The 13690-nt window shown below is 34.9% G+C and overlaps 1 protein-coding gene across 1 annotated transcript in view; it reads left to right on the top strand.

The window, feature by feature from the left end:
- The first annotated feature begins 2873 nt into the window (after positions 1-2873).
- SLC6A4 (solute carrier family 6 member 4) overlaps positions 2874-13690 on the top strand; it is a 236591-nt gene continuing 225774 nt past the window's right edge. The window contains exon 1 of the mRNA XM_053706143.1: positions 2874-2951. The gene's annotated coding sequence lies outside the window, so the exon portion shown is untranslated. The remainder of the gene's footprint in view (positions 2952-13690) is intronic.

Here is a 13690-nt window from a genome sequence, read left to right as displayed (position 1 = left end):
TATTTTAAAATGTGATAATTCATGTCTTATGAATAAAATGAATTTTAATGTCTTTATAATATCACCAGTATCACTAGATATAGGATTATTATGTGCCCATCAATGTCACCACGAATGCGTTTTTTTACTATTGTCTACTTAAAGGGATATTAAAGAAAACAAAATAATTACTCTACTTATTTAGAATGCTTTATTCCATAACAATTTTCAGCTGTATCATAAAAACTTTTATCATTCAGATAACTTAGTGATATAGTAACAAAGTAGATGAGGTTGAAAAAAGACAGAAGTCCATCGAGTTCAACCTATACAAATTGTAATATACTTCCTAAAAAGCTCCAGTTTAGTTTTAATTAATCCCATTAAAAAAGGTGACCCATTTAAAGGGACAGTCAAGTCTAAAATTAAAGTTCATGATTCAAATAGGGCATGTAATTTTTAACAACTTTCCAATTTACTTTTATCACAAATTTTGCTTTGTTCTCTTGGTATTCTTAGTTGAAAGCTAAACCTAGGAGGTTCATATGCTAATTTCTTAGACCGTGAAGTTACCTAGGAGTCAGGACTCAGCACTGATTAGCTAAAATACAAGTCTGTCAAAAGAACTGAAATAAGGGGGCAGTTTGCTTAGGCTTAGATACAAGATAATTACAGAGGTAAAAAGTGTATTAATATAACTGTGTTCGTTATGCAAAACTGGGTAATGGGTAATAAAGGGATTATCTGTCTTTTTAAACAGAAATTCTGGTGTTGACTGTCCCTTTAACACAAGCAATCATATCCCTGAATTCTGTTTCTAGACGGAAATGTATCAAACCATGTTTAAATGTATCTAAGGTATTGGCATTTACTACCTCCTCAGGTAATGAGTTCCACAATTTTATTGCTCTTACAGTGAAAAGATCATGATAGAGCATTCCATTTTAATAAAATTATTTTAGTTTAATATTTTAGTTCTCTTTGTATCCTTTGTTGAAAAACATGCCTAGGTAGCCTCAAGAGCATCAATGTATGAATGAACTACGGTGAGCTAGCTGGTGATTGGTGGCTACACACATATGCCTCTTGTGATTGGCTCACCAGATGTGTTCAGCTAGCTTTCAGGGAATTTCTGCTCTGGAGCTGACTTTAACTATATCTTTATCCCCTTTGCAAGGGTTAAAGACATAGATCTACAATAAAATGCTATAACACAGAGTATTTTCTTTTTGTACCTTAATGTCACAGTCAGAGACCTGTATTTTATGAATTCCCCTGACACTTCTGATGAGCATATGTGAGCTTATTAGAGGATGAAACCTACACTGTCTTAGGCTGAATGACCTGGTGAGTGACTGATGATCTAAAAGCTCTCTGGTGAGATCTCTATGAAGTCGCAACACTACAAGGTCCCTCAATTTCCTAAAGGCAAATTTTAGCTTTAGAGCTGTTTATGTAAACATGCAGATTTCTGTATATAGAGACACTTTTCATTACCATATAATGCTAAACAAAAATACCCCACACATTTGTGTGATGTCTATACATGCCAGCATAGGGACCTTATATGTTTAATTTATTAGCAGGGGTTAAAGACAGTGGCAGAAGACTCTATACTTTTAGTACCGTTTGTGATTAGCTTTTCACTGGGCAGTCAAGTGTTCCTAACATATAATGTAAGATAATATGGACTGAGAGTGTATTGTATAGACTGTCAGATAAGGAGCTTCTGGTCCTGTTGGAGACTTGAATATCTAATTGCTAACCAAGAAACTAGCCTCTTTAAAGGGACACTGAACCCAAACTGAACCCAAATTTTTTCTTTCGTGATTCAGATAGAGCCTGCAATTTTAAGCAACTTTCTAATTTACTCCTATTATCAATTTGTCTTCGTTCTCTTGCTATCTTTATTTGAAAAAGGAAGCATCTACTTTTTTTAGGTTCAGTACTCTGGACAGCACTTTTTTATTGGTGGATGAATTTATCCACCAATCAGCAAAGACAACCCGGGTTGTTCACCAAAAATGGGCCGGCATCTAAACTTACATTCATGCATTTCAAATAAAGATACCAAGAGAATGAAGAAAATTTGACAATAGAAGTAAATTAGAAAGTTGCTTAAAATTGAATGCTCTATCTGAATGACGAAAGAAAAAATTTGGGTTTAGTGTCCCTTTGAAGATGTGCATCATAATCTTGAAAACTAAAAATTAACCAGGAACAGTTCTAGGCTGGTGCTTAAGCAAAATCAGTTGTTATTTTGGCACTCAGCCACAAAATTGCCAGCATTTTGGAATTTCCCAGACCCATTTTTGTACATCCAGTTCTCTACCCAGCCATCTTACTGGGGGTCCAGTGCCAATATTGATTAGTCCTATCCTTTGTAATATGTAATTCAACACTATACTACAGCCAGATACATTTAATCACTGTAGTTAAGGTACAGACTTGAAGACACATTGCAATATTTCACTTGCAGCTAGCTAAGACATTATTAAATTAAATACATGCATACATAAAACATGTGTGTGGAAAACGCATGTTTTTACTCAAAGAATAAAGCCTACTCTTGCTTAAATTTTCAGATTGAATTATTCAGTATATCATAATACTACTCGGTACTTTAATGGTTACAATGCATAATTTGCTGGTATCCCTAGCTGTGTAATCTACTCTCGACCCATTTAGTGTCATTCTACCTGTTACGTCTAGAGGGCGCTCAAGAGCCGCTGCTCCATTAGAGAGACAAGTTTACTTGTATGAAAGTGACGCAAAGATGTCTTAAAGAGCCCTTTGGCAGTACATTTATCTATAATCAGACCATGTGAGGGGGATTGCTGTACAAAAGCTGAACAGGATGCTGAACCCTGCACTGAACAGCTGAGATCTCAGCAGGCAGGTGTGGAGAAGGTCTGGTATCCCAACAAACAACTTTGATACCTCTAGGAATTACAGTCTCTTGTATTTGACAGGTAAGCTAAACACTGATAGGATAATATTAATTGTATGCATAATAATGTATGTTTAGTTTTATTGTATATTGTTCTACTTGTAACTGGGGTTTTTTATTACTATAGCTATGTGTTCATACACTGTATTTAATCAGGCTTTAAGTAAGGAAAACTTTTTTTCTATGTGTATTTTAAACATATTTTCCTTCTCTAACATTACAATGTAACTTTATTTGGTTATTGTTATTATATAGTTATTATAATACATGAATGAGGAAACTACATAATCATATTTCATGTACTACAGTATACAGATATATATTTATTTTGGTCACTCATTTGCAAGTAGTAGCCAGAATGTGAAAATCCTTTGTAGGTAACATCTGAAATGTTTGACTTTTTTAATAAAAACAATCCTGAAGATCTATTGCTAACAAAGGTATTTTAAGAATGGGTTTATGCTACAGTTCATGGTGTACCCTGTAAACATGATCATTGTATTTGTACTTACAAGTTTATGGGATTTTTGTAGCCTTTTACTTGACCTGCCATGATATATTAAACATTTTCTCTTGATTTCTATGTCCTATTCTGTTACCCCACATTTATATTCATATATCAAAAAGTAACTAGAACAACTAAGGGTTCTCTAAAAATGGAATAATTTCACAAATGAAATATTAATTGTAACAATGGAACACATACTTTATACATCTCCTCTATTATCAAAAGAGATACAGAGAAATATTAACATATCAGGAACTAAATCAAGAGCTAAAATAAAAATGCATACAAGATAATAGTTTATTTATGTTAGTGTTTTCTCATGTGATAAAAACTATAATCAGAAATGATTCAACTACATTAATTTAGTACTGCAAAATGTGATCTTGGACACAGACTTAAATTACACTGTATTGTGGGAAACGTGTCAAAAGCATTTTTTATTTAAATAACCATATTCATTAAATTGAGTCCTGGCAATGTTTGTATATGGATGTGAAAATTAAAATTCAGTATGTTTTGCCCAAACCATAATATGCAAGTTCCAGTCACAAAACGTGTTTGCTTCAAAATCAAGCCCAGTAGCTTTAAGGTTTCAGCTCTCCATATAGTAGGTGATGAATTTACTGTGCTCCTTTTTTGACACCTTGTATTTGTAATACATTTATTTTCCTTTCATAACAGTTAAGTAAAGGATATTTTTCAATAAATATTAGGCAGTAGAAGCTGAGCATTTCACATCTGTCCTTATACTTTCTAAACTGCTGAGCAGATGTACACAGTGGAGGTTTTCGTGTAATCCATATATTTTCAAGCTTTGTGTATTGTTTTATGTACCACAGAACCTTGATTAAAAAACAAAATCTTTTTTGGAAGTAATTTACTTTATGATTTCATTACATATTTTGTTCTTAAATATTCCCAGACTCTGTTGCTGGATGTTTTCAGCCTGGATTATTTCCAAAGAACACAGTGTAGTGGATAAGAAAGTTTTTATTAAAAAAATAATTAAGTTCTGAGAGTTTATTTTCTATCTCTCATTCTCTCACTTTGGGCCTGGTGATTTAAACCTCTCCTCTCTGGCGAGATGATCTAATACGTCTCATCAGTACCGCAAGGTCCCTCAAAAAACGTTTAAAAAGGCAATTTTTTTCTTGAGAGTTGTTTATCTCTTTATGCTGAGTTCTGTATGTGACACCTACATTGCCAGCGAATTTTTGATCATCAGGACCTTTCTCTCAGTCTTACTCTCTCATACACCCAAGCACTTTTTTCCCTGACACATACACACACACAAACTCATATACACAAACTCCTATATACACACACTCACATACACAAACTCATATATACACACATACACAAACATACACACTCACATACACAAACTCACACATACACACACATACACAAACACACATACTCACATACACAAACTCATATATACACACATATATACACACACACATACACAAACATACACACTCACATACACAAACTCATATATACACACACAAACTCATATATACACACACATATACACACGCATACACAAACATACACACTCACATACACAAACTCATATATACTTACACATACATACACAAACTCATATACATACACACACAAACACATATACACACAAGCACATATACACAAACACACACACTCACATACACAAACTCATATATATACACACAAACACATATACAGACATATACACAAACACACACACTCAAATACACAAACATACACACAAGCACACACACTCACATGCACAAACTCATATATACACAAACATACACACACAAACTCATATATACACACACAAACACATATACACGCACACATACACAAGCATACACACTCACAGACACAAACTCATATATACTTGCACATACATACACAAACTCATATATACACACACAAACACATATACACATACACAAACTCATATATACACACAAACTCATATATACACACACATACACAAACTCATATATACACGCACACACAGACACATACACATATACACAAACATACACATGCACACACATATACACACATACACACATATACACACACACAAACAAATATGCACACACATATACACACAAATATACACACACACATATACACACACAAAGTTACATACACACACACATAAATACAAGCATACAAACACACATACAAACACACACACAAGCGCATATAGGCACACACACACATATACATATACACATAAACAAACACACACGCATATACACAAACACACACGCACATATACACACACATACTCTCTTATACATTCTAGATATAAATATTCCGCTATGGTACAACTTCATATTTGATGCTGTCAAGGTTGTTATTAAAAATCTGGATTTTATTTGAGTCTAAAGTCAAAATTAATCTGATAATGACCAGCTTTCTAAACATTAGATTATTATAGACAAGTCAGAATGCTACTTACTTTTAAAGCCATGAATTGACCTGCATTCTTTTTTATTGCATGTTTTTTTTTATTATTATTATTATTTAATAAGTAACACGCTTGCCATTTAGAAAACATTTATTAAATCTGCATTACTCTGGTTTAATACAAAACAAGAACATTTTGATTTCTAGATTGGAATTCAATGTGCAGCAGTATCTGGCAGCCAATCAATACATTTGAAATTAATCTGGTGTAGCATTCTGATGTGTAACATTAATGAGATGTAGAAGCCATGAAATATGCTACTTTACTGAAATTGTCCCTGAAGCACGGAATGATGTTTCATCAGAAGTGGTACCAAATATCTAGCTGGATTTAAAATTCTGTAGCTTTTTGATTGGTTTTCACACCAGATCAAACAGTGAAAATGGACAAATGCTATCTGCTTTATATTCATTAAAGGGACACTGAACCCAATTTTTTTCTTTTGTGATTCAGATAGAGCATGACATTTTAAGCAACTTTCTAATTTACTCCTATTATCAAATGTTCTTTATTCTCTTGGTATCTTTATTTGAAATGCAAGAATGTAAGTTTAGATGCCGGCCCATTTTTGGTGAACAACCTAGGTTGTCCTTGCTGATTGGTGAATAAATTCATCCACCAATCAAAAACTGCTGTCCAGAGTGCTGAACCAAGAAAAAAGCTTAGATGCCTTCTTTTTCATATAAAGATAGCAAGAGAATGAAGAAAAATTTATAATAGGAGTAAATTAGAAAGTTGCTTAAAATTGCATGCTCTATCTGAATCACAAAAGAAAATTTTTGGGTTCAGTGTCCCTTTAAGAACTGAGACAACTGTAAGACAATTCTCTGATTTCTTTGTTATCTTATGTAGCCAATTCACTAAGCTTATTGAATTTAGAAAACGTAGTGAATTTAAATCACAAAACAATATTGAATTATATGGTTTAGGGTAGAAAAGAAGTGAAGGTAGATCATGCACTATTTATAATATGTTTTACCCATAAAAAACAACAACACATACATTCTATTATACTTTTCTAGTTAGGAGGGAGTTTCTTCTCTGAGGAAAATATCTGTATGTCTAATCTTCTTCATTTCTGCAGAGACAAAAAGACATATCAGACCACTCTGCTCTCCGTTGCTGGATGAGTTATTTTTTTCCTTAAACACCAGATTAAGTAGGAGGCTACTTAGGGGGTCACGTCTTCTCCCTGGAGATAATTAAAGGGACATTAAAGTTATTTTTATGTAAAGATATTATATCAACAATGAAGCACTACATTGCAAATTATCTTAATACAAAAGATACATTTTAATAGCAAGATTTGCCTTGTTTTGTTGTTCTGGGTCATACCCCTTACCTCCCCTGTGTGGCCAATTAGAAACAAAAATAAAAAGTTATTGTACATATAAACTAGTTATTATGTAGGATGTGTGAATTCTGTGGTATGCATTCCAGGCTCTTTGTGGGCAGGGGAAAACGCACCTTTTTTGATTAAACATTTTGGGCTAGATTACAAGTAGAGAGCTGATATATTGCGTGCCTGTAAATAGGCAAATTCTCCCGTTTGCCGAAAATTAACCAGAGATCAGATCTCTGGTTAAATTTCAAAACGTGCCCCAATTGCCCCCATATTTTAGTGTAGTGTAGTTTTTTTAGTTTATTTTTTTTTAGCTTTTTTAATGTAAAAAACTGCATGAAGCAGTTTTTAGGGGTTAAAGTGAGCGGGTGTGGGGTGTTAAAAAAAAAAGCATTGAAAAGTGCCTTTACATTGTGGTCCAGAGGACTGTGTGTTCCCTGTAAAATATATATGTACAGTATATGCTTATATACATATATATTTATGTGTTAATATGTGTATATACACATATAACCACATAAACATATAAGTATATATTCATATACATATATTTAACATTTGCTGCCCATCGCTCTGTGACTTACCCCCTTCACTGTGAAAGTTTCACATGCCGTGTCTCCTATTGAAGCCTATGGAAGCACGCTCTAATGAGCACAAAGCTTCCATGTTATGCAAACGCAAGCTCGTGTTCACATTGCGCTGGACGTATAATACCAGCACACAATTGCATGTACAATTTTGCGCTCAACTTGAAATCTAGCACTTTATGGGGAATTACATTTTGAGAATAATGTCCCTTTAAGGAAACACATTCTGACAAATGTGGACAAAGATTGTGACATATATATAATGCCATACTGGTGTGTATATGGGAGTGATACTTAATGATGTATACATTGCTAATTAATATGTACAGGGCTTGACATTTCCTCTGACTTTTATTTTTCCATCCCGATTATGAATATATATATATATATATATATATATATAATACATATACTGTGTATATATATATATATATATATATATATATATACACAAGCGGGGGTAAATGTCTCCCGGCATTTTGCTCCATATATCTTAGTGTAGGCACCCACTAGTTACATGTTTTATGCCAGTGATCCACCATTTTTAAATGATGTGCAGCACACGTATACAACAAGCAAAGCTGCTAAATTCAAGTTTGATATAAAATATCTCGCAATGCTTTTCTTTTTGCCACCTGCCGCTAAGATAATGCTATATAATGCTGCACTATGTGCAGCATTATATAACATTATTTTTTAAGTTTAATGTCCCTTTAAGGAATTATTTTGTGAGGAATTTATATTTGGGACACTGTTGGTCATCTGTGTATGGGTTATATTGTATAGTGAGGATGGGCCATTGATAAGACTAGATATGTGCATGATCGAAAAATTTGTTTCGTTTCGTATTGATTCGGATTTTTTCGAATTTCGGTTCGGATCGATTCGAATTCGGCAAAATTTGAATTAATTCGTTTCGGATTTATTCGGATTCGAATAAATTCGGCTGAGTTCGGTTCGGTTGGGTTCCGAAATTCGGAAATTCGTTATGTGTTAGGTGGGATATGCTGTGTATTAGACTAGTATTATGTACTGTATATTAGGTGTAACCCATAGCAGAGTGATATAACCTAATATACTGTACAATACTAGTGTAATACACGGCCATCCAAATCTACCGAATAAAGTCAGTAGTTAAGAGCTTTATGGGCTAACGCCGGAATATAAAGCTCTTAACTACAGTGCTACAAAGTACACTAACACCCATAAACTACCTATGAACCCCTAAACCGAGGCCCCCCACATCACAAACACTATAATAAAATTATTTAACCCCTAATCTGCCGACCGGACACCGCCGCCACCTACATTATACCTATGAACCCCTAATCTGCTGCCCCTAACATCGCCGACACCTATATTATATTTATTAACCCCTAATCTGCCCCCTCCCAACGTCGCCGCAACCTAACTACAACCACCACTATAATAAATGTATTAACCCCGAAACCGCCGCACTCCCGCCTCGCAAACACTATAATACATTTTATTAACCCCTAATCTGCCCTCCCTAACATCGCCGCCACCTACCTACGATTATTAACCCCTAATCTCCCGCCCGCCCGCAACGTCCCCGCTACTATAATAAAGTTATTAACCCCTAAACCTAAGTCTAACCCTAACACCCCCCTAAGTTAAATATAATTTAAATAAAACGAAATAATATTACTATAATTCAATAAATTAATCCTATTTAAAACTAAATATTTACCTATAAAATAAACCCTAATATAGCTACAATATCACTAATAGTTACATTGTAGCTATTTTAGGATTTATATTTATCTTACAGGCAACTTTGTATTTATTTTAACTAGGTACAATAGTTATTAAATAGTTATTAACTATTTAATAACTACCTAGCTAAAATAAATACAAATTTACTTGTAAAATAAAACCTAACCTAAGTTACACTAACACCTAACACTACACTATCATTAAATTCATTAAATAAATTAATCCTATTTAAAACTAAATACTTACATGTAAAATAAACCCTAATATAGCTACAATATAACTAATAGTTACATTGTAGCTATTTTAGGATTTATATTTATTTTACAGGCAACTTTGTATTTATTTTAACTAGGTACAATAGCTATTAAATAGTTAATAACTATTTAATAGCTACCTAGTTAAAATAATTACAAAATTACACTGTAAAAAAAATCCTAACCTAAGTTACAATTAAACCTAACACTACACTATCAATAAAAAAATTAAATAAATTAACTACAAGTACCTACAATTAAATACAATTAAATAAACTAAACTAAAATACAAAAACAAACACTAAATTACAAAAAATAAAAAAATATTACAAGAATTTTAAACTAATTACACCTAATCTAAGCCCCCTAAGAAAAAAAAAAAAAAAAAAAGTCCTTACTCTATTCTACATTACAAAGTAATCAGCTCTTTTACCAGCTCTTAAAAGGGCTTTTTGCGGGGCATGCCCCAAGTAATCAGCTCTTTTGCCTGTAAAAAAAAAATACAACCCCCCCAACATTAAAACACACCACCCACATACCCCTACTCTAAACCACCCAAACCCCCCTTAAATAAACCTAACACTACCCCCCTGAAGATCTCCCTACCTTGAGTCGTCTTCACCCAGCCGGGCTGAAGTCTTCATCCGATGGGGCAGAAGAGGACATCCAGACCGGCAGAAGTCTTCATCCAAGTGGGGCAAGAAGAGGTCTTCCATCCATCAGAAGTCTTCATCCAGGCGGAATCTTCTATCTTCATCCATCCGGAGCGGAGCAGCAGCATCCTGAAGACATCCGACGCGGAGCATCCTCTTCTTTCTTGATCCGACGACTAAATAACTGTACCTTTAAGTGACTTCATCCAAGATGGCGTCCCTTGAATTCCGATTGGCTGATAGGATTCTATCAGCCAATCGGAATTAAGGTAGGAAAAATCTGATTGGCTGATTCAATCAGCCAATCAGATTGAAGTTCAATCCAATTGGCTGATCCAATCAGCCAATCAGATTGACCTCGCATTCTATTGGCTTTTCCGATCAGCCAATAGAATGCAAGGTCAATCTGATTGGCTGATTGGATAGATGAAGATAGAAGATGCCGCCTGGATGAAGACTTCTGATAGATGGAAGACCTCTTCTTGCCCCGCTTGGATGAAGACTTCTGCCGGTCTGGATGTCCTCTTCTGCCCCATCGGATGAAGACTTCGGCCCGGCTGGGTGAAGACGACTCAAGGTAGGGAGATCTTCAGGGGGTAGTGTTAGGTTTATTTAAGGGGGGTTTGGGTGGGTTAGAGTAGGCGTATGTGGGTGGTGGGTTTTAATGTTGGGGGGTTGTATTTTTTTTTACAGGCAAAAGAGCTGATTACTTTGGGGCATGCCCCACAAAAAGCCCTTTTAAGGGCTGGTAAAAGAGCTGATTACTTTGTAATGTAGAATAGGGTAGGGACTTTTATTATTTTGTTTTTATTTTATTTTATTAGGGGGCTTCGATTAGGTGTAATTAGTTTAAAATTCTTGTAATATTTTTTTATTTTTTGTAATTTAGTGTTTTTTTTTGTAGTTTAGTTTATTTAATTGTATTTAATTGTAGGTACTTGTAGTTAATTTATTTAATTTATTTAATGATAGTGTAGTGTTAGGTTTAATTGTAACTTAGGTTAGGATTTATTTTACAGGTAATTTTGTAATTATTTTAACTAGGTAGCTATTAAATAGTTATTATAGTGTTTGCGAGGCGGGAGTGCGACGGTTTAGGGGTTAATACATTTATTATAGTGGCGGCAATGTCCGGTCAGCAGATTAGGGGTTAATACTTGTATTTAGGTTTCGGCGATTTTGGGGGGGGCAGATTAGGGGTTAATAAATATAATATAGGTGTCGGCGATGTTAGGGACAGCAGATTAGGGGTTCATAGCTATAATGTAGGTGGCGGCAGTGTGTGGTCGGCAGATTAGGGGTTAATGCTTGTAGTTAGGTTGCGGCGACGTTGGGGGGGGCAGATTAGGGGTTAATAAAATTTATTATAGTGTTTGCGAGGCGGGAGTGCAGCGGTTTAGGAGTTAATACATTTATTATAGTGGCGGCGAGGTCCGGTCGGCAGATTAGGAGTTAATACTTGTAGTAAGGTTGCAGCGAAGTTGGGGGGGCAGATTAGGGGTTAATAAATATAATGTAGGTGTCGGCGATGTTGGGGGCAGCAGATTAGGGGTTCATAGGGATAATGTAGGTGGCGGCGGTGTCTGGAGCTGCAGATTAGGGGTTAATAGTATAATGCAGGTGTCAGCAATAGCGGGGGTGGCAGATTAGGGGTTAATAACTTATAATAAGTGTTAGATTAGGGGTGTTTAGACTCGGGGTTCATGTTAGGGTGTTAGGTGTTGACTTAGTGTTTCCCCATAGGAAACAATGGGGCTGCGTTAAGAGCTGAATGCTGCTTTTTTGCAGGTGTTAGGTTTTTTTCAGCCGAAAACTGCCCCATTGTTTCCTATGGGGGAATGACGAATTTACCGAGCTAATTTGGATTTATTCGGTAGATTCGGCAGCTAATTCGGATTCATTCGGTAGATTCGGCAGTATTTTAATTCGGAAATTCAAATCGATCCGAATCTCCGAATTTACCGAATTTTCCGAATTTCCGAATCCATCCGAAAAGAATCGCACATGTCTAATAAGCACATTAAATGTTTCTCCATCAGTAGACTGACTAACTGAAGGATAGGCTAAAGTTAAAGGGACATGAAACCCATTTAATGATTCAGATAGAGCATACAATTTGAAACAACTTTCCAATTTACTTCTATTATCAATTGTACTGCATTCTCTTGGTATCCTTTATTGAAGGAGCAGCAATGCACTACTGGTTGCTAGCTAAACACACCAGTAAGCTAATGATAAGAGGCATATATGTGCAGCCACCAATCAGCAGCTAGTTTCCAGTAGCTATGGCTACCTAGGTATGCTTTTTTTAGCAAAGGTTATCAATATAATGAAGCAAATTGGCTAACAGAAGTAAAATGGGAAGTTGTTTCTAATTGCATGTTCTATCTGAATCATGAAATATAAATTTGGGTGTTTATGTCCCTATATATTTTATAGTTTGTCTGCTGAGTTAAAGGGATATGAAACCCACATTTTGTTCTTTCATGATTCAGATAGAGCATGCAATTTTAAGCAACTTTCTCATTTACTCCTATGATCAATTTTTCTTCGTCCTCCTGGTATCTTTATTTGAAAAGCCGGAATGTAAGCTTTAGGAGCCAGCCTATGTTTGGTTCAACACCTGGGTAGCATTTGCTGATTGGTGGCTAAATGTAGCACTTTAATGGAAAACCTGTTGCTAGAATTGGTTTTCTAGGATTCAATTTACATTACTGTATATTTTTAAAGGGACAGTCAAGTCCCAAAAAAACTTTACTGATTCAGATAGGGCATGTCATTTTAAACAACTTTCCAATTTACTTTTATCACCAATTTTGCTTTGTTCTCTTGGTATTCTTAGTTGAAAGCTAAACCTAGGAGGTTCATATGCTAATTTCTCATACCTTGAAGGCCGCCTCTAATCTAAATGTATTTTGATAGTTTTTCACCACTAGAGGGCATTAGTTCACGTGTTTCGTATAAATAATATTGAGCTCATGCTCGTGAATTTACTATTAAGACAGCTCTGATTGGCTAAAATGCAAGTCTGTCAAAAAAACTAAAATAAGAGGGCAGAGGTAAAACGTTTATAGTTATAACTGTATTGGTTGTGCAAAACTGGGGGATTGGTAATTAAGGGATTATCTATCTTTTAAAACAACAAAAATCTGGTGTTGACTGTCCCTTTAAGGGGCATAAAAGAGCAATAATTAAGGATTTTGT

This window comes from Bombina bombina, chromosome 3 (genome assembly GCF_027579735.1).
Source record: "Bombina bombina isolate aBomBom1 chromosome 3, aBomBom1.pri, whole genome shotgun sequence".
Lineage (NCBI taxonomy): Eukaryota > Metazoa > Chordata > Amphibia > Anura > Bombinatoridae > Bombina > Bombina bombina.
The sequence above is the reverse complement of the archived record's forward strand: the minus strand, read 5'-3'. Positions and strand labels throughout refer to the sequence as shown.